The sequence below is a fragment of the Leuciscus leuciscus genome (genome assembly GCF_965113295.1).
Source record: "Leuciscus leuciscus genome assembly, chromosome: 11".
In the NCBI taxonomy this organism is placed as follows: domain Eukaryota; kingdom Metazoa; phylum Chordata; class Actinopteri; order Cypriniformes; family Leuciscidae; genus Leuciscus; species Leuciscus leuciscus.
Window position 1 is genome coordinate 30,930,278 of NC_138735.1, and position 21,274 is coordinate 30,951,551.

The window sequence follows — 21,274 nt, forward strand, 5'->3', positions numbered from 1 at the left end:
ATGCGAGTACTCGCACAGGCCGCAGCGAGCCTCGGCCTCGAGTGGTCTTCGCCCGAGCAGCCCGCTCACAACCGGCTGGATGGCTTTTTCCTGCCTGGGGAGCGCGCTTCGCCTGCGTCCAGACCAGCGCCTTTTCTTCCTGAGCTACACGAAGAAGTCACTAAGTCTTGGAACGCCCCCTATTCAGCTAGAGTGCGTCCTGCTGTTTCTTTGGCATTCTCTGCAGTTGACGATGCCAAGAACAGGGGATACCTTTCGCTGCCGCCGGTCGAAGAGGCGATAGCGGCCCACTTATGTCCGCCCTCCGCTGGACGGCGCGCTAAGCTGGCCCTACCCTCTAAAGCTTGCCGCACGACGTCAAGCCTGCTCCGCCGCGCTTTCTCCGCCGCCGGGCAGCGCTGCACACCATGGCTATGCTTCAGATCTTCCAGGCCGATCTCCTCCGTAAGCTGGATGAGGAAGGACCAGACGCAATCTGCGTGCCGGACTTAAGGAGTGCCACGGACCTCGCTCTCCGTGCTACTAAGTCTGCAGCGCAGGCCATTGGACGGAATATGGCCTCTCTCACTGTGACCGAGAGACATCTCTGGCTGACGCTCTCGGAAATGGGCGAGTTCGAGCGCACCGCGTTCCTCGACGCCCCGCTTTCCGCCACGGGCCTCTTTGGATCCTCCGTCAAGGATTTTGCGGAGAGATTTGCAGAGGTACAGAAAGCGTCACAGGCTATGAAGCACTTCCTCCCGAAGCGCTCCAGCTCTGCAGCAGGCCGTGCGAAACCGCCACCGTCCACTGCCGCCACTTCGCAGCGCCGTCAGGCCCGAAGCGCGAGACCGCGCTCCCACTCATCCGGTCGCCGCCCCGCTGTGCGTGGTCCGCGACCTAGGATTGCGGTAAAGCCTGAGGCCCCGAAGTCGTCCTAGCACATCTAGGAAAACGACGGTGTTCAAGTCCCGCTGCAGCCGGACTCACACCAAAGCTATTCGCTCGTCCAGTTCCAGCAAATGTGACTGTTCCAGTGTTTTCTGCAGCCAACAAGCCGGTTCTGTCACCCGCTTGCCTGCACACAAATGCCGTTTTCACGGCTACCCAGATAAATCCCCAAAAGAGTGTATTTTCTGGTGTCCCGGCCACGGCCGATGGTGTTTCATGTCTCCCCCTCGCGGTTGACCACCGCAGAGGAGTCGAGCGCGGGCAATCTGCCCGCTGTTATCAGCGCGCCCCATGCCTCAAATGTCACGGCGCGATGCTTGTGTTACTTCGAGCCGAAGTGGCGAAACTATTGAACAAAGGGGCCATAGAGCCTCTCTCTCAAGTTCAGAGCGAAGGAGGGCTATACAGCAGATACTTCCTGGTACCGAAAAAAGACGGGGGTCTCAGACCCATACTAGATCTGAGGCAACTGAACAGAGTGCTTGTGAAGCGACAGTTCAGGATGCTCACGACCAGACAAATCCTCGTGCAGATTCGCCAAGGAGATTGGTTTGTGTCAATAGATCTGAAAGACGTGTATTTTCAAATACAGATAGCGTCACGTCACAGGCGATATTTGAGATTCGCCTTCGAGGGCCAGGCATATCAGTACACAGTCCTGCCGTTCGGTTTGTCCCTGGCACCCCGTACGTTTACGAAGTGCATGGGTGTGGCACTCGCACCCCTCAGAATGAGAGGCATGCGAGTACTGAACTATTTGGACGATTGGCTGATTCTAGCGCAATCTCGCTCAGTGCTCATAGAACACACGACCGTTTTACTCGATCACCTCGAGAATTTGGGTCTCAGTGTCAATTGGGCGAAGAGCTCTCTGTCACCCAGTCAGAAGATATCTTTCCTGGGCACAGAATTGGACTCGCTGTCCATGATAGCGCGACTATCATCACAGTGTGCGGTAGACATTCAACGCACAGCGAACTCGTTCCGCTGCGGCGCGTCTGTCCCGCTCAAGAAATTTCAGAAGATGCTGGGTCTCATGGACTCAGCATCATCAGTGCTCCAGCTGGGCCTGCTCCGCATGCGCCCGCTACAGTTTTGGCTGAAAGCGCGAGTCCCACGCCGAGCGTGGGCATCCGGTTTGCTTCGCCTCAGGGTCAATCAGAAGTGCGTCACAGCTCTGAAACCTTGGAGAGCGAACGACTGGTACCAGTCAGGTGTAAGCCTGGGGACTTCCTCGAGGGTGAAAGTGGTGTCCACGGACGCATCCACCTCGGGATGGGAGCGCTGCTCGAGGGCAGACCGTTCTTCGGCCAGTGGTCGGAACGGGAGAAGCTCCTGCACATAAACTGCCTCGAAATGCTGGCAGTAAACAACGCGCTGACGCGTTTTTGTCCCCAAATAAAAGGACGCCACGTCCTGGTCCGTTTGGACAACATGTCTGTGGTGTCCTACATAAATCGCCAGGGCGGCCTCAGGTCCAGGAACCTGCACAGGCTAGCAGAACGCCTACTGGTATGGGCTCAGCGCAACCTGCGCTCGCTCAGAGCAGCGCACGTGCCAGGGCTCCTGAATATAGGACCAGACAGACTGTCCAGGAACAATGTTCCGGCAGGCGAATGGTCTCTACACCCACAGACAGTCCAACTGCTGTTGAAGAAATTCGGCAGAGCGGAAGTAGACCTGTTTGCGTCTCAAGAAAACGCTCACTGTCCGGAATTTTTCTCCAAGAGCAGGGACGCGCTGGCCCATGTGTGGCCCTGCCGCCCGCTCTATGCTTTTCCCCCCGTCTCTCTTCTGCCTCAGATGATAGAGCGGATCAGGGAAGAAGGATGCTCAGAATTGCTGGTAGCACCGTTCTGGGAAAACCAACCTTGGTTCCCAGTCGTGATGCAGTTAGCAAGTACTGCCCCGTGGCCAGTACCAGTGAGGAGAGACCTCCTCTCACAGGCCCACGGCTCAATCTGGCATCCTCACCCGGAATTATGGTCCCTTCATGTCTGGGCTATCAACGGGTACATGTTGGACTCCCTATAGGAGTATTAAACACGATCACGCAGGCTAGAGCTCCGTCTACGAGACGGCTCTACTCCTCGAAATGGTCAGTGTTTTCGGGCTGGTGCACAGCCCGTGGCGTGTCACCCACAGACTGTGGAGTGACGGAGGTGCTTTCCTTCCTACAAGAGCTGTTGGACAAGGGCAGTGCCCCCTCCACGCTCAAAGTTTATGTGGCGGCTATAGCAGCGTTCTCAGGAACAACGCTTGGTCAGTCAATAGGAAGGAACGATTTAGTCATCCGCTTCCTTAGAGGGGCTAAGAGACTGAATCCTCCCAGACCTCCCGCAGTCCCCGTATGGGACCTTTCTACGGTTCTGGAAGCCATGAAAGGTGCGCCATTCGAGCCTTTACAGTCAATTGATTTGAAACATCTGTCTTTCAAGACTGTGTTTCTGCTGGCTCTCGCTTCAGTGAAGCGCATAGGGGACTTACACGCGCTCTCTGTGAGCGCGACGTGCATGGAGTTTGGGCCTAATGACTCGAAAGTTATACTCAAACCTAAGCACGGTTATGTTCCAAAATCCCTCAACACACCGTTTAGGGCGCAGGTTATCTCCCTGTCAGCCCTACCGGTCCCTGATGAGGAAAGAGACGCGGGCCTCCTTTGCCCAGTCAGGGCATTACGAGCTTATGTGTCTCGCTCGTCTGTTTTCAGACAGACGGAGCAGCTCTTTGTTTAGTTTAGCGGGCGTTCTAAGGGACTAGCCGCGTCAAAACAGAGCCTATCCAGATGGATAGTTGATGCTATTGCGCTGGCATACGCCTCCAAGGGCATGCAGTGCCCGTTGGGTGTCAGAGCGCACTCCACGAGAGGCATGGCCTCTTCGTGGGCCTGGTCGAGTGGGATTGCCTTGCAAGATATTTGTACGGCGGCAGGCTGGGCCTCCCCGTCTACATTTATAAGGTTCTACAACCTAGAGGTTCCCGCCCTGCAGGCCAGGCTGCTGTCGGTCTAAGTTAACCAGTATTATCTGACCTGATGCTATCAGCTCAGAATGCTGCGTCTACTGAGCACAGCTCGATGATCGACAGTGAAAAGCAGCAGCACGAGATGTGCCTGGGCAAACTGTGTAAGACCCACATTTCCCCATCAAATCAGGCCGTACCCCGCCCTGTCTGTATGATGAAATTCGCGTCTAAGCGACGCTGCCATATGTGGAAGAGTGCGGCTCCGCCCCTCCCTCTTCCCGGACTCCCTGTGAGTTCCCTGGGTGATTGTGCACTATATGTACCCCGGGCTTTCGCCCTTGGGTCTTTGGTGTCAGATCTCAGCATGCACGGCGTTTTGCATTGGGTCCCCTAGCGTAAGATATCTTACGCAGTACGAGAGACCTCTCGTAAGAGAACGTACTCGGTTACTAACGTAACCTCGGTTCTCTCTAGAAGAGGGAACGAGTACTGCGTATCTTGCCGTGCATGCACACACTCTGGTTGCTTCGATGATGAAAAACCAGATAATAGCTGCCTGCGAGCGGTATTTATAGGCCTAGACCACGCCCATTTCGGCGGGACGTGACGCAGCGGGCGCGAAGGCCTCGCTCGATAGGCTGCTGCAGTTGCCGCAGAGCAGCCAATAGGCGCGCGAGCTGCCTCGCCTATGTCTGCATGCTGCCGCAACGCGTTTTGCATTATTACAAAATTAAGGATAATTTTTGGCTTCAATATCTCGCGGAAAAAAGGATTTTCCCCTAGCGTAAGATATCTTACGCAGTACTCGTTCCCTCTTCTAGAGAGAACCGAGGTTACGTTAGTAACCGAGTACGTTTTATTGAACAAAAAAATATAAATTACAAATTTTATTGTTTTATTGTTTTAAGTTGAAAACGAAGATTTTGACTGAGAAAAAAACTAATTTCAGGTTAGTTTTACAAACAAGAATCGACTGAAAACGAAAAATAAGAGTCTAAAAGAAACAGCATTAGAAATAGATTAGAAATAGAAGATATGTTTCTCTGTAATGTTTGTACTTGATTCACTTTATCAGCTTTAACTTTCAAAAAGTTGATCTGAATGTTTTTAGAGAAGAGTTCCCTTTCAAGGGAACTCGAGCTGCGTCGAGACGCGGTGGGAACGCCCTGCGTGATTGCGTCGTGAAGCACGTGTATAATCAGTCCAATGGAAAGACGAGACGTCATAGGCGAGTGACGTCATCTACCAGGAAACTATAAACCACCCCTGAGACAGACCGCGACAGCTTCTGTGCCTTCAGCAAGCGATCTGTGTATTCTGTCCTTGTCATATTTATTGTTGTCTGTCAAGTTGCAATATATATATATATATTAAGGCAAAAGAGAGCAAGCAAGCGTTGTGTTGTTCCCTGCCCACGTTATATCACGGGTGGGGACACACACTTCAGCTTTGTGTTGCTTGTTTGGGAGTGGAGCATGCCAACAGTCAGTTCTCGAGGGGTCTGACTGTGAGCATTGCGAGAAGCTGTCCGTGAGGACGCTCCGCTCCCGCCGGCCGTTCTTCGAGGAGGACAGTTCGGTGCGCGCTCCCCGAGGCGCGGGTCCCGCTGCTGCCGAGGCACGGCGTCGACGCGCATCTTGGGGATCGCAAATGGTTCTAACAAACACCTGTTGGATCCAGTGCCTTATCTCGGGGAGAAGCACGCTCTACGGTTTCTCCTCCCCGGGATGAGGCACTCATGCTGCGATTTCCAGTTCCGAGGAATTGGTATCGTTAGTGTTTTTGTTTAAAAAATTAAAAAATTAAAAAATAAGGCAGATGTTTATGAGTTTTCAATAAATAAATAAATAAGTCAGCTCATAACTCTGTTGAATAAAGAGGAGCTTATAAAAGGAGGTTTTATCTAGTGCTGTTGCTAAGTTAAATATGTTTAATGACTCTCTGTGGTCATTAAAAATCCCATGGCACTTCTCGTAAAGAGTAGGGGTGTAACCCCGGTGTCCTGGCCACATTCCACCCGTTGGCCCTTACCAATCATGGCCTCCTAATAATCCCCTTACATTGAATTGGCTCTATCACTCTCTCTCGTCTCTCTACCTATAGCTGGTGTGTGGTGAGTGCACTGGCGCCGTTGTACTGTGGCTGCCGTCGCATCATCCAAGTGGATGCTGCACACTGGTGGTGGTTGAGGAGAGATCCCCTGATATGATTGTAAAGCGCTTTGGGTGTACAGTAGTACATAGGAAAGCGCTATATAAATGCCTCATTCTATTCTATTCATTTTAAATATTACTGGCCAGCCGAACATATATGAGAGTGAAAATATAAGAAAAACTCTATATCTCAGCCTCCTCGTCGGGGAGTGACGTTTTTTCCCTATCTCCACACTGAGATGTCGAGATCGTGGAATAAACCGGTTTCTGTTTATGTGTTTTATCCCTAAACTTCTATAGTAATGTTATGGCTATTAAGTATCATGGTATGACAGTGCCTCGGGTTAAAGAGACGCTTGCGAGCTATCTCTCTCCCGTGTTGGCGTCATCATAACCCCGACGTTACCCACCAGCCATCATAAATAATAGATCAATATTATTAGGCAGCACTGGTAGGTAAATTATATGAGGACATAATAATAATTAATAATAATTCATTACATTTATATAGCGCTTTTCTCTGCACTCAAAGCGCTTTTACATAGAAGGGGGAATCTCCTCAACCACCACCAATGTGCAGCATCCACTTGGATGATGCGACAGCAGCCATATTGTGCCAGAACGCCCACCACACACCAGCTTACTGGTGGAGAGGAGACAGTGATGAAGCCATTCAGTATATGGGGATGATTAGGAGGCCATGATGGACAGAGGCCACTGGGCAAATTTGGCCAGGATGCCGGGGTTACACCCCTACTCTTTCGAAAGACATCCTGGGATTTTTAATGACCACAGAGAGTCAGGACCTCGGTTTTACGTCTCATCCGAAGGACGGTGCTCTTTGACAGTATAGTGTCCCCATCACTATACTGGGGCATTAGGACCCACACAGACCACAGGGTGAGCACCCCCTGCTGGCCTCACTAACACCTCTTCCAGCAGCAACCTGGTTTTCTCAGGAGGTCTCCCATCCAGGTACTAACCAGGCTCAGCCCTGCTTAGCTTCAGTGGGCAACCGGTCTTTGGCTACAGGGTGACATGGCTGCTTTTAAATATGTTTAATGACTCTCTGTGGTCATTAAAAATCCCATGGCACTTCTCGTAAAGAGTAGGGGTGTAACCCCGGTGTCCTGGCCACATGGATGAATGTGAGGATGTAACAGCACTGACGCTATTCGAGAATTGCGTCACGCAACAGATAAACTATACCGGGGAGGGACGGTTTCGAGAAATCGTTTCTCCTCGGCGTCCTCTGGGTGGCGACTCTCTGAGGAGGGTCGCATCGCTGCCAGTTTGGTTGTTTTCCTGCTGGTTGCCACAGAGTGATATATATATATATATATACACTCACCTAAAGGATTATTAGGAACACCATACTAATACTTTGTTTGACCCCCTTTCTCCTTCAGAACTGCCTTAAAGGTAGGGTAGGTAATCCTTTTTCTAAAAAAAAAACATTCCAAATTTGTTTAAACTGTCTTTATATACCAATACATAATTAAAATGTAAGTACTCTGAAAAAGAAAATATAAAAATCAAGTGACTGTAGACCTTTTAATCTGCAATAAACACAGCTCATTATTTCCATTCACTCCACCCCCTCCCTTCTGAGCTCCTTCCAAAGCCACGCCCCCAAAACACATGAACGCGCGACGCCAAACGCTCAGGCTCAGCTGGAACAAGACGCATTTATTACCTGAGACGAGTGGAGAGGAAGGAGCGCAGTACATACAGTGACATCATGTCAGAATCACATGTAATAAAATACCTAACTTTATCACTATGAATATAAACAAATGAGATTTATTTTAGTACTCACTATCAAGCTAGCATATCGATAATGGTAAAGTTTCATTCGGTAACGAGCTATATTTATAAGGCAAAACTAAAAACAGGTTGCATTGATACACGTTTTTCCATTACCATCAGTTACACTGTGATGAAGGTGAATTTCGTGTAAGATTCATAACATATACGGTGTTTTGCATGTAAGAGTTTCCATGATGAAAACATTGTTGACTCTAATGAAGACTAACGTTAACGTACACTCCGAGTCCGGAGACAAGTACCGCATCGTCGGTTCGAGGACAGGTCCGGGGTTGAGGGCGAAGCAGAGGAAGTCGTTCAAGAGTGCGGGCAGGGTCCGAGGAAGTAGTTTTTGCCTTGTTTGCCTTCGCTGACTGCATGCAGGTGCTTTGAGCTGAATATTTCCGGGAACGGTGACATGTGATGAGTGCACGCAGGGCAGCGCGCGCAGTGGGGCTCGGGCACGAGACATGAAGGCATCTGATTGGTTCTTTACATTCGCACCGAATGGCAGTGATTGGTCAGAGTTTTTACTGTCCTGCAGCTGCTACAGAGGTCTGATTTTTTTCATTCCTTTTTCTAAACACATAATGTATTGACTACTATCAGGATGGAAGGACCATTTCACCCAGTATAAAAAAAAGTGTTTCTGAACAGGATTACCTACCCTACCTTTAATTCTATGTGGCATTGATTCAACAAGGTGCTGAAAGCATTCTTTAGAAATGTTGGCCCATATTGATAGGATAGCATCTTGCAGTTGATGGAGATTTGTGGGATGCACATCCAGGGCACGAAGCTCCCGTTCCACCACATCCCAAAGATGCTCTATTGGGTTGAGATCTGGTGACTGTGGGGGCCATTTTAGTACAGTGAACTCATTGCCATGTTCAAGAAACCAATTTGAAATGATTCGAGCTTTGTGACATGGTGCATTATCCTGCTGGAAGTAGCCATCAGAGGATGGGTACATGGTGGTCATTAAGGGATGGACATGGTCAGAAACAATGCTCAGGTAGGCCGTGCCATTTAAACGATGCCCAATTGGCACTAAGGGGCCTAAAGTGTGCCAAGAAAACATCCCCCAGACCATTACAGGGTCTTCTGCTGTTGTAGCCCAGCGCCACAGCTGACCTCTAGCATCAACAAGGCATTTTCGCCCACAGGACTGCCGCATACTGGATGTTTTTCCCTTTTCACACCATTCTTTGTAAACCCTAGAAATGGTTGTGCGTGAAAATCCCAGTAACTGAGCAGATTGTGAAATACTCAGACCGGCCCGTCTGGCACCAACAACCATGCCACGCTCAAAATTGCTTAAATCACCTTTCTTTCCCATTCTGACATCGAGTTTGGAGTTCAGGAGATTGTCTTGACCAGGACCACACCCCTAAATGCATTGAAGCAACTGCCATGTGATTGGTTGATTAGATAATTGCATTAATGAGAAATTGAACAGGTGTTCCTAATAATCCTTTAGGTGAGTGTGTATATATATATATATATATATATATATATATATATATATATATATAGTTTTTCTGATGTAAAGAAAAATAAAGATAAAATATGTCTTTTCTTCTGGACGCTCTGCATTCAATAAAATGAAGAATAAATTATTCAGCGGCGTTCCAGAGGTTTCTTCCTCACCGATCTAATGTTCCTGAGACTGCTGGGTGGGCATAAATAAATGCAGCAAAATCACAAACGAGGGGGACCTGGATTGCAGTCTAGCCAGTTAGAGATATGCAAGATCTGAGGACTGTTTAATCTCTAAAATAGCTTGGATGAAGAAGCCCTGACACCGAGGCTGCAGGCTTCTGAGGGTGGTCCCCTCCGGGGTAGGGACGGTTTTGAGAAATCGTTTCTCCTCGGCGCCCTCTGGGGTGCGACACTCTGAGGAGGGTCGCAACGCTGCCAGTTCGGTTGTTCCCTGCCGGTTTTCCGTTCAGGGCACCGAGGTGTCAGCGTCCCCATACGATCCTCTGAGGAGGGGCGTAGAACGGTCAGTTCGGTTGTTCCCTGCTGGTTCGCCGCTTCAGGGCACCAAAGTGACTGTTCAACCAAATCCAGAGGCCAGTCTCGAGAGACTGGTTCTCCTAGTAGAATTTCTGGCAGCGTGGAAACTACTGCCATATATTTCTCAGTGGGTCCTGCACACTACAGAAAGGGGTTCAGAATTCAGTTCGGTTCTCGTCCGCCCAGATTTCTAGGGGTCCTCCCCACAGTGGTGGACCTCGAGCAGGCTCTGGTTATGGAGCAGGAAGTACTGATACTTCTGCAAAAGGAGCTATAGAAGGGGTTCCTCCTCCCAGCAGACAGTCAGGGTTTTACAGCCGTTACTTTATTGTTCCGAAAGAGGGTGAGGGGTTGCGTCCTATTCTAGACCTGCGTCAATTAAACAGCAGGTTTCAGAATCTCAAGTTCAAAGTATGCTTACGCTAATATGATTGTGTAACAGATCCAGTCCGAGGACTGGTTTGTCACAATAGACTTGAAGGACACGTACTTCCATGTATCTATCCATCCTCATCACAGGAAGTTGCTTTCGGGGGCGAAGCATACCAGTATTGGGTTCTTCCCTTCGGCCTAGGTTTATCACCCCGCACCTTTACAAAATGCGTGGATGCAGCTCTGGCTCCTCTGAGACTCCAGGGCATTCGCGTATTAAATTATCTCGGCGATTGGTTGATTTTAGCTCAGTCCGAGCAGATGGCAGTTCGGCATCGAGATGTCGTTCTGTCTCACATAAAGAGGTTGGGGTTGTGGCTCAACGCCAAGAAGAGTGTGCTCCTGCCAGCTCAGAGGACCACTTTTCTGGGTGTTTTATGGGATTCGACAATAATGCAAGCACGTCTGTCTCCTGCACGTATTTCTGCGATTCTCACAGCCGTAAAGGGGGTAAAACTAGGCCAGTCACTCACTGTGAAACAGTTTCAGAGACTTTTGGGGCTCATGGCAGCTGCGTCCAACGTAATCACTTTTGGCCTTCTGTACATGAGACCTCTGCAGTGGTGGGTCAGGATCAAGGGGTTTTCTCCGAGGGGATGCCTTCATGCCTTGGTCATGTGGAAGAAATCTTGGTTCCTCACCCAGGGCCCAGTGCTGGGGGCTTCTTGTCGATGCGTAACGCTTTCGACGGATGCTTCCCTCACGGGATGGGGGGCGGTCATGAGTGGCCGCTCGGCGAAAGGTCTTTGGCAGGATCATCAACGTTCTTGGCACATAAATCGGTTAGAAATTAAGTTTCTGTAAGTTCCTGCTGAAATAGTTTATCCTCATCTAGTTGTTCACGGGTTTGTTCATATTCATCAGTTTATCAGGTCATGTTATCATCAGCTGCCAGTTTATACCTTCCCATACTTTTGTGAATATGTTTTCAATAAAAATTCAGTTAAAAGCACAAATTAAAGTTCTTATCTGGCTCGTTCTTATCAGAGGAGTCTGATTGGTGCAGAGGAGGGAGAGGCGTGTCTAAACTGAACTGTTGATCAGAGCTACAATTAAAACAACTCTTACTGTCTGCAGTATATAGTATGAATACAGTCAATAGTAAACAAATTACATGTTAGTATGGGATATGTGACAGACTGACTGTAACACAGGACTTTAATTTTGAAGGGATTGAGCACGGGTGTGTGCACACAACAAACTGTGTCCACCATTACACAGAAAAGTACACCAAAAACACCTTATACAATATGGGTTTATGTAATTTAATTCAGTTACCAAGTTAACTTCATGCATATCATCAGATAGCTACATATACCTTCTGGTGCACCCCTCACTAGCCAAACCAGTACACAAGGAAAGTAGCCATGTTTAAACTAGCATGTGCTTATGGAATATTACTCCATCTGGTTCTGACCTCGTGGGGGAGGAGGGAGGGAACCTAGTATGTAAGTTTTCTTCTTATGTTTTGTCTTTATTGTTTTGAGCCCTTTATATGGTACTAGAAATAAATGATGTATGGTTTAGAGTTGAAATGTCATGACAGTTTGTTTGTTTATATCTTGTCACCTCTTTGTAATTTATAGGTTTCTCCCTAAAATGTTTTTTTTCCCAAAAATAGGAGGAGCTAAGGCCTATAAAAGAGGTAGCCATTTTAGGGGAGAAAGCGGGTGTGGGTTGAATCTTGTTTGTATTTGTGGGCCTGTACATCGGCATAGCCAATTTACATTCATGTATTGTCAACCATTTTGATTTATTTTCTTTGGTATTATAATTTTTGATAGTCTGTTTTTTCTATAACTTCACTATTGCCATTGGATATTGATATTTTTTGCACCTTTGGAATTAAAACCACTCTGGACTGTGTTATTTCTGCCTTTGTCACATCATTTACACCTCTGGCCGCTGGTACATCCTAACAGGATACTCAAATGAAATAACCATGGAGTATTATGAAAATTAAGATCTATTATTAATAAAATGGGGCAACTAGGGCAAACTGAAATCACTCAGATCTCAAATGTGTCACTGATCTATAAGAGCACAAAATATCTTTCTGAACTATTTCAGATCCTCCTTTGAGCAGCTGCAGTTTCAGTTCAGTCACTGTGACTCTGACTGACGGAGGTTTATGTACGACTCTTTATCACTGTGTGAACACAGCTTTACTGTTGATCCTGTGTACACTCATACAGTAATAATGTCCAGCATCTTCAGTCTGGACTCCACTGATGGTCAGACTGAAATCTGTTCCATAATTTGCTCCATTGCCAGTTAATCTAGATGGAGTTCCTGACTGTCGTGAACTAATGTCGTAAATGAGGAGTTTAGGAGCTTCTCCAGGTTTCTGCAGATACCAGGAGAGACAGTCGCCACAACCCCAAGAACGATCTCCAATTCCTCTGTTAGTTTGACAGTTTATAGAAACTGTTCCTCCTTGAACGGCTGCTTCTGAGGGAGTCTGAGTCACAGAAACCTGGCCTGTAATTTCTGTGAATGACATTTCATAAGATCATTACTACAACAATCATTAAAGTCAAAGTATTCAGTACAAAATCTATACTGAACATCAAAAGCATATAAATCACATCTTGAGTTATTAATAGAGTAAATGAACCTTGAACAAAAAGAATGAGAGTCCAGATACAGACGCTGATGATCATCATTCTTCTTATCGGTGGTTTACTTTCAGTCTGAATGAAGAAAAGCTGTCAGTGATGAAGTGTTAAACTCACAGCACTATAAACACTCTCACACACTGAAGATCTGATCAATATGCAAACACACTCCACATCATTTACCTGAAGACAGACACTCATTATGTTTGTGCAACAGCTTTGTATAGATGTTTATTTACTTGTTGCATTATTTTGGGCTGAGCTAAAACACAATAATGAGTGATTTGATGAAGACACTAAATGTTCTTGATTGACAGTAATAGTGGAGAACAGCTGCGTTCAGCAGAGAGACGGAGGAGAGAAACACCTGCTGTTTGAGCATCGGTAACTCAGTGCTTGTTTGTTCTATTTCTCTCAAAATTTGAGACATGGTTTCCACATTTGTCTGCTAGAAATATAACTCACTTGGACATGTACAACACAATCACAGATTATGTGAGTTATTGTCAAACACAAAGAGGTCGTTGTTGAGACATAACCCTGTCCTGTTGTAACTCAGGCTGGGGATCGATGGAACAATGAGAGCTAATTTGCTGAAATAAGATTCACACAATCTAAACTTATGAGATAATGTTTTTGAAGAACAAAGAATATTCAGTTTTGAATAAAGTCAACAATTTTAAGTAACAAAAAACGTATTGTATTTTTTTAAGGACTTCAAATTTAGCACAAAAACAACTGTGTGTGTGTTTGTGTGTGTTATCATGTGTGTGTTCTCAATTCCTGTCACACAACAGTTCAGTCACTAGCTATGCTGCCATCCTCCTATTTTATGTGAATTTTGGGATTGACTATCACATAAAACAAACGTCGGATGTAAATGCCGAGATGAACATCAATTCTAAAAATGTGCAGAAAAATCTTATGAGCTCAATTGAGGTGATAATGTTTTTATCCGATAAGAAGACATGCACATAAACTATAATGAAAACATATTCATAAATCCCTCAATGCGCAACAAAAAACTCACATGATTTTGTCTTAATAGGGAATGTGATTGATAACTGGAATCATCTTAAGGGTTTGGTTGTAATATTTTTAATGAACTGTTAAAACTATCCTCACCGCAAACAGCCGTAACATAGCTAACTGTGTTAGCATGTGGGTTTGAAGTTAAGATGAGTGTAAAGCATCACATTAAACTAGAGAAATAGCTACTTTAGATTATGCAAGTCAAATGTATCTACAATACAATGATCGTTCGGCAAAAAATAATCTTTATGATATTTTTAACTTTTCCTCCTGAAAATTAGTTTTTGGTCATAAAACGTACAATTTTGATCACAGTCACATGACACTTCTCCTGTGAGGTGATGCGGGTGGGTGGTGGACAGTAACGAAGTAAATATAATTCGTTACTGTACTTAAGCTTTTTTGTGTATCTGTACTTTCCTGAAGTATTTCAATTTGGGGAGACTTTTACTTTAACTCCACTACATTTCAAAGTCAAATATCTTACGTTTTACTCTACTACATTTTCAAAATCAGTCGTTCCATTTTATTTATGAGTGGATAAAAACTTAATGGTAAAACGAGCCACCAATCACAGTACAGCGCGTGTTTTGTTTTGAACTTGTTTTGTTTGCCCCTGTTAGCGCCTTGGCGGGTTTCTACTTAGCGCGAACATAAGGTTCAACGTGACATCACATCAGTGCAACAGCATAACATTTTGAGTGCCAATGTCTTAATAAATGATGGAAGAAACTACTGACTCTAACTTGCCACAACTCCCAGGGCCTTAGTTACGTGATTTTTTTTTTTGAAGTAACGTTAGTGCCTTAATTCTCTGCCTGCCTCGTCCCTGTACAATTTCTTCTTACAATAATTCTCCTTCCAATCTGTAAACACGTAGAGGTAAGCCATTTTCACTAATTTTTTAAATGAGAAATCTAACAGTAGCTTGCAGAAAACTGTTTCATTGTGCATGTTAAAATATAGACTATGTGACGTTACCATGAACATTATATACGTCGTCAGCTAAGTTAACTTAGCTGTTTCACCGTATTTCATAGTTTATAGTATTTGTATTTGAAACTTTGTAGGCTGAGTGCTCTGTGAATATCGTGAGATGGCAATCAATCGATGTTAACTTTTATGTTGGAATATAGATTCTATTTTGACTTATTTTACATGCAAGCGTATTCAATTCACATTTATTTGTATTAGCATTTTTCACAATACATATAGTTTCAAAGCAGCTTTACAGAACAAAGTATGTGTCTACATTACAATTTAGTGGGATCTGTTATCAGAGACTGTCCAAGTTACAGTATCTATGTCAGAAATGTACAGTTCTAAGATAATACAAATCATGCTGTTATTAGCTAACATCATGTATTAATTTAAAGAAGGAAACAATCAGCTAATTAAAGTAATTATTACAAGTTGGGAACATAATGATTACATTAGGCTATAAGAACATTTTGCATTGGTTCATGTATGATGCTGAAACACTTGACTGGTGGAGTGGAGTGCTCCTTATTAACAGAGATTGTTATTTTCAAAAGTTCAGCTTCCACAGACTGTGATCTAACTAAGCATACACTGTAAAAAATGTCTAACCTCTCTAACTCAGAATTTTCTAGTGACTGATAACATCTATACATTATAAAATTAAATTGACAGATTTTCACTTGGGCCAATTGAAAAATTTAGATGTTATCAGTCACTAGAAAATTCTGAGTTAGAGAGGTTAGACATTTTTTACAGTGTATGCTGAAAATAATGTAATTTAAGTTACAGTAATAGATTGGTGTGCCAAAAGTGACATTAGAGTCCTCACATAGACTGAGTTAAGCAAAAGTCTTGTGACAAAAATGATAATGGGACATTATAGCCATAAAAAAAAATCATAGTACTTGGATACTTGAGTACATTTGAAGGCAAATACTTTTGTACTTTTACTCAAGTGAATGTTTAAAGGCAGCACTTCTACTTTTACATGAGTAATATTTTACCTACTTTAACTCAAGTACATGGTGTGTGTACTTTGTCCATCACTGGGGTGTGTGATATTGATGACATCACCATAGCTCTTTTCTGACGTGTCAAACTGACCCAGTGTTACAACACCGGTCTCCCCTAAATGTGAAATGAAGCTCTTGGGGTTTGAACATGATCTGCTCTATTCTGAGACCATCACAATCACTAAACCTGACAATGCAAATGAGATTTACACCTCAAACTCACAGTTTCACTCTTTTACTGGTTCAACGCTCTGAACTGGAGCAGTTTCACTCTTTTACTGGTTCAACGCTCTGAACTGGAGCAGTTTCACTTCTGCTGATGGAGGGATGAGACCGTTATGAAGTTTGAGTGATAGTTTATATGACTTGTATGACTAATATAACGTAATGAGACTCTTCACTGGTAGATCACGTGTGACTGGACTAGAGGAGTAAATGTAGATGTTGATCTGATTCAATTCATGATTCATAAGTTTTTGATTATTTTCAAGAAAGATTTCTTTCTAATTCACAGAGTGCAATGCGCCTATAAAATACCTAGGAAAGATATTCCATATTTCATAATTTCAGTAAACTATCCACATATTAAAATTATAGCTGATACATTCAAAGTCTCATATTCAAATAAAATAAACTCATATATCCTAAAACCTCTTAAATGTCTCTGATCGCCCATAAACACTGATCTCAGTAAAACTGCAGTATTTTATCTTGTAAAAATAACAGTGAAGTTTCCACACAATGAAGCGCTTTATTTCAGTGTTGAGCAATAACATCTTTATGAATGTTTTAAGTGTGTTTGACTCGAGACTGAAGTGTTGTTGTGAGAGATCTGTCTTCTGCTCATGTGAGACTCAGACGCATCGCTGGATTCATAATTAATGCATCCAGAAAACAGTGAATGGTCACAGACAGACTGATTGTGGGACGGTGGAGCGTCTGATCATGTTAAATAAGGTTTCTCTCTTTCACGGCTCATTTTGCTCTGAATCAGTTCATCTGTGACTCTTGTACATGATGATCTAAACAGTGGCTTTATGGAAGATGATTAATAAACTAGGCAAGCAACAACATCTTTATGATTCACTTTACAGTATGAGTGTATGATTAGGAAGAAAAATAACAATGCTTTATATACATGAACAACAAAATGAGAATAAATAAACCATAAATTATCTTTAATTATCTTCAGTAATATTAATGATTGATATTAATATTAAGTTTATATTAATTATATTATAATTATTAATTATATTAATTGATATTAAGTTCATATTTGTGTTTCTGTTGAGTGTGAAAGTGTGTGAGCAGCTGCAGTTTCAGTTCAGTCACTGTGACTCTGACTGACGGAGGTTTTTGTACGACTCTTTATCACTGTGTGAACACTGGACCACTGTGTACACTCTGACAGTAATAATGTCCAGCATCTTCAGTCTGGACTCCACTGATGGTCAGAGTGAAATCACTGTTAGATCCACTGCCACTGAATCTAGATGGAGTTCCTGACTGGAGGCGATTTGTAATATAAATCAGGAGTTTAGGAGCTTCTCCAGGTTTCTGGAAGTACCAGGCTAAATAATCTCCATTACTATTCCTGTACACATCACTGCTGGTTTTACATTTGATATTCACAGTTCCTCCTGGTTGTTCTGCTGTTATTGAGGGACTCTGAGTGACGGTGATCTGTCCTCTACACTCTGAAACACAACAAGAAGAAAATCAGCAGAATAAATGAATGATCTTTGCTCAAACAAGTAAATGTAAAGTAGTAAATGCAGTGAAAGTGAGTGTCACCGTTGAGGAGCAGCAGCAGAGAGCAGAAGATCAGTGTGTGTGTCCTCATCTTTACTGGGAATGAGTGAAACTGAAGGACAGAGATGTTGGATGAACAGTCTGACTGACAGACACTGATATTGAGCTTCAGTCTCAGGGGTGGGACACAAATTCAAAGCCGTTTCCTCTCAAATGAGTCTCAGTCACTGACAGAAGAGCAGAAATGAGAAATATGACAATGTTAAGAAGTTCATTTTCCCTCATCAAACACTCAATAATAGTTTGTTTCTCTGTAATTCACTCTCAGCAGCAAACTGGATGACGGCAGTAAATCATCAAATCAGTTTGAAAATTATTATTATTAATTATTATTATTATTAATCTAAGGTGGAAACAGGCTTGGATATTTTTTCCTGATCTGTCGTCTGCTCTGCTTTGTGTGTTTCATACACAACTGTACGTGTACTTTATCATTCAGTCATAATTTTATTACAATTCAATCAACATAGTTTGAAATAAAATAATAACTTCATGTGTTTGAGTCCATTTGTGTTGTTTTCATTTCAGGTCTTTCATTGGATCAGGGCTTTTGCTCACATATTAATAAACTTCAGCGAAGCATTAAAACACCTGCAGATTCATGATGAACCTCACAGAGATTATGATAGACTGAAGATAAACATGCATGACAGACTCATATCACTCATCTCTCATTGTGTTTTATGTTTAATAGTTATTTAAAGTGTTTCAATATTATAGAAACATCAAACTCTGAGGATGATGAACATCTGCTCTATTCTGAGAGAAACACAATCACTCCTGATGATGAAATATGAGTTTAACTCGCTCACTTTCACTGTGGGACTGAAACCAGACAGTTTTTGACTAATATGAGGCTTGTTCATATTCATTCGTTTACACTGTTTATACTTGTGAACAAGTTTTCAACAAAAATTCAGTTAAAAGTGTAGATTAAATCAGTTAAAACTTAATGTCAGTAAGTTAAATAACACACAAAATACATCCAATAAATACATGTGTAATAACTCCATAAATAAATGCATTTATATTTTGAATTTATAGACTTATCCATAAATAACTGCATTAAAAATAAATAAATAAATAAATAAATAAATAAATGCATAAACAAAGTAATAATTCCAGCGCTCAAAAGGAGGGAGAGGCTTAGATATGTATCCGACCCATTGATCAATGCAGAAATACACTGTATTCTAGGAAACCAGTGTTTTCATAATTTAAGTACATTAAAATAATATGGTAAGAAATACCAGTTTCCAATATCATGACACTGTTCATCACTCAAACTAACAAATCAATGCATTTTCATCTAAAATATCAACGCATTGTGCAGCATATTACTGTAAAACCCACTGAGGAAAACCTTATGGCAATATCCATATGCAGAATTATCTTATTAATGATCAACTAAATGCTGTGGGAATATGAGCTAATGTCTAGTGCAGATATAGATCTTCATACATGTGAATAAGGTTGTTCTGAAGGGAATGAGCCAGTAGAGGTCAGTGATTATCTTCATTATCTGTCAGTGATCCTCTTCTTTGAGCGGATGAACTATTGGATCATCAGGATGAGAGTCGAGGTCTAAGAGCAGCGCTGGCCTTCACTGGTGTGTGTTCATACAGGACTGTGTGTGTTTATACAGTGTAAGATGATACTGTACTGACTGACTGATAAGGAGCAGAACCTGCCTGTAGTTTATAAAGCAGTTGATCAGTGTTTGATGATTTTATACTTGTAATTTGTCAGTATTATAGTTGTTTCTTACAGTATAACCACATCTTGATCCACATGTTGAGTCTCAAATAAAAGCAACTAATGGAACTTTGTGCTTTTTAATCGATGTCCCACAGTGATTATATTCACTAGTTCTCATGAAACTTTATTAAAAGGCTTCAGATGCAGTCGACAGGTAACTTGCTCTTGACTGTATTTGACAGATCCAATATGGCGAACGGCTGATATAGATCTCAGTCATATCACTGATCTAGAAGAGCACAAAAGAGTTTCTGGACTGGCACCCTTATGAAAAGAAAATATATTTTCCCATTGAATGATCAATATATTAAATGGTTTAACATGTTATATATTTGAAAATATACAGAATAATATATTGTGTTAATATATTACATATCAACTATATATAATTATAATTATATATATATATGTGTGTGTGTGTGTGTGTGTGTGTGTGTGTGTGTGTGTGTGTGTGTGTGTGTGTGTGTGTGTGTGTGTGTGAACATACATTCACATTTATATGGGAACATGTATGTGCAATATATGTACACAATAATTAATAATATTTTATATTTATTAATATATAGCCATGGTCAATGCATATATTGCAGAATATTGAAAAATATAAGCACTAGTTTCCCATATATGGAAATGTATTATGTAATATATCGCATTATATTTTGCAGTATATTCCCATATATTTTTGTTCTGTAAGGGCAGGGACACTGGTGGACTTTGTCTAGTTGTTTCTCTCACTGTTATTTCTGACCTCTATAATCTAATAAAGAGTTTAATTTAGATGGTTTTATTTCAGATGCAAGTGTGACGATGTTATTTCAGATCCTCCTTTGAGCAGCTGCAGTTTCAGTTCAGCCACTGTGACTCTGACTGACGGAGGTTTGTGTACGACTCTTTATCACTGTGTGAACACATGATCATCACCCACACAAACATTATTAGAATTTGTTCTGCAATGGAAACTCTGACAGTAATAATGTCCAGCATCTTCAGTCTGGACTCCACTGATGGTCAGAGTGAAATCTCTGTTAGATCCACTGCCACTGAATCTAGATGGAGTTCCTGACTGGAGGCGGTTTGCTGCATAAATCAGGAGTTTAGGAGCTTCTCCAGGTTTCTGTAAGTACCAGGATAAATAATCTCCACCGAAAACATCTCTGCTGGTTTTACAGTTGATATCCACAGTTCCTCCTGGTTGTTCTGCTGTTATTGAGGGACTCTGAGTGACGGTGATCTGTCCTCTACACTCTGAAACACAACAAGAAGAAAATACACTCAAAACTTTGACAATATACTTGAAGAAATGAATTAATATCAAACTTGTGCTCCACAAACCTTGAGCAAACGCTGTGAGAGTCCAGATGAAGATGATGATGAAGGTCATGTTGATGAAGATTGTTGTGTGTGTCAGTGATGAAGTGTTAAACTCACAGCACTATAAACACTCTCACACACTGAAGATCTGATCAATATGCAAACACACTCCACATCATTTCCCTGAAGACAGAAGAAACACTGTTTTGTCTTTTAGTGTCTTTGCTAATAAACTTCTGTGGATCATTTTCAGAAACAGAAACTCATGATTTACTTCATGTTATTTTGGGTCGATCTTCTCGCTCTAAACACTGTTTTAATGATCAATTTCATTCAGACTTTGATGCTGAGAGAATTTAATACCTGAGCTGCAGATTTATATCATCCATGATACTGTATAACAGGTCAAAGGTCATCCAATAGAGAATGACCATCTAAATCTGGC

The 21,274-nt window shown here is 42.9% G+C and overlaps 2 gene segments (V, D, J or C); one reads left to right on the plus strand and one right to left on the minus strand.

Moving 5' to 3' along the window:
- Nucleotides 1-21,274, plus strand: part of LOC309508938 (Ig kappa chain V-III region MOPC 63-like) — a 169,836-nt gene that overhangs the window by 1,623 nt on the left and 146,939 nt on the right.
- Nucleotides 17,261-18,371, minus strand: LOC309508974 (immunoglobulin kappa variable 4-1-like). The segment is given in 2 exons: nt 17,743-18,371; nt 17,261-17,645 (listed from the first exon to the last, which is right to left on the minus strand).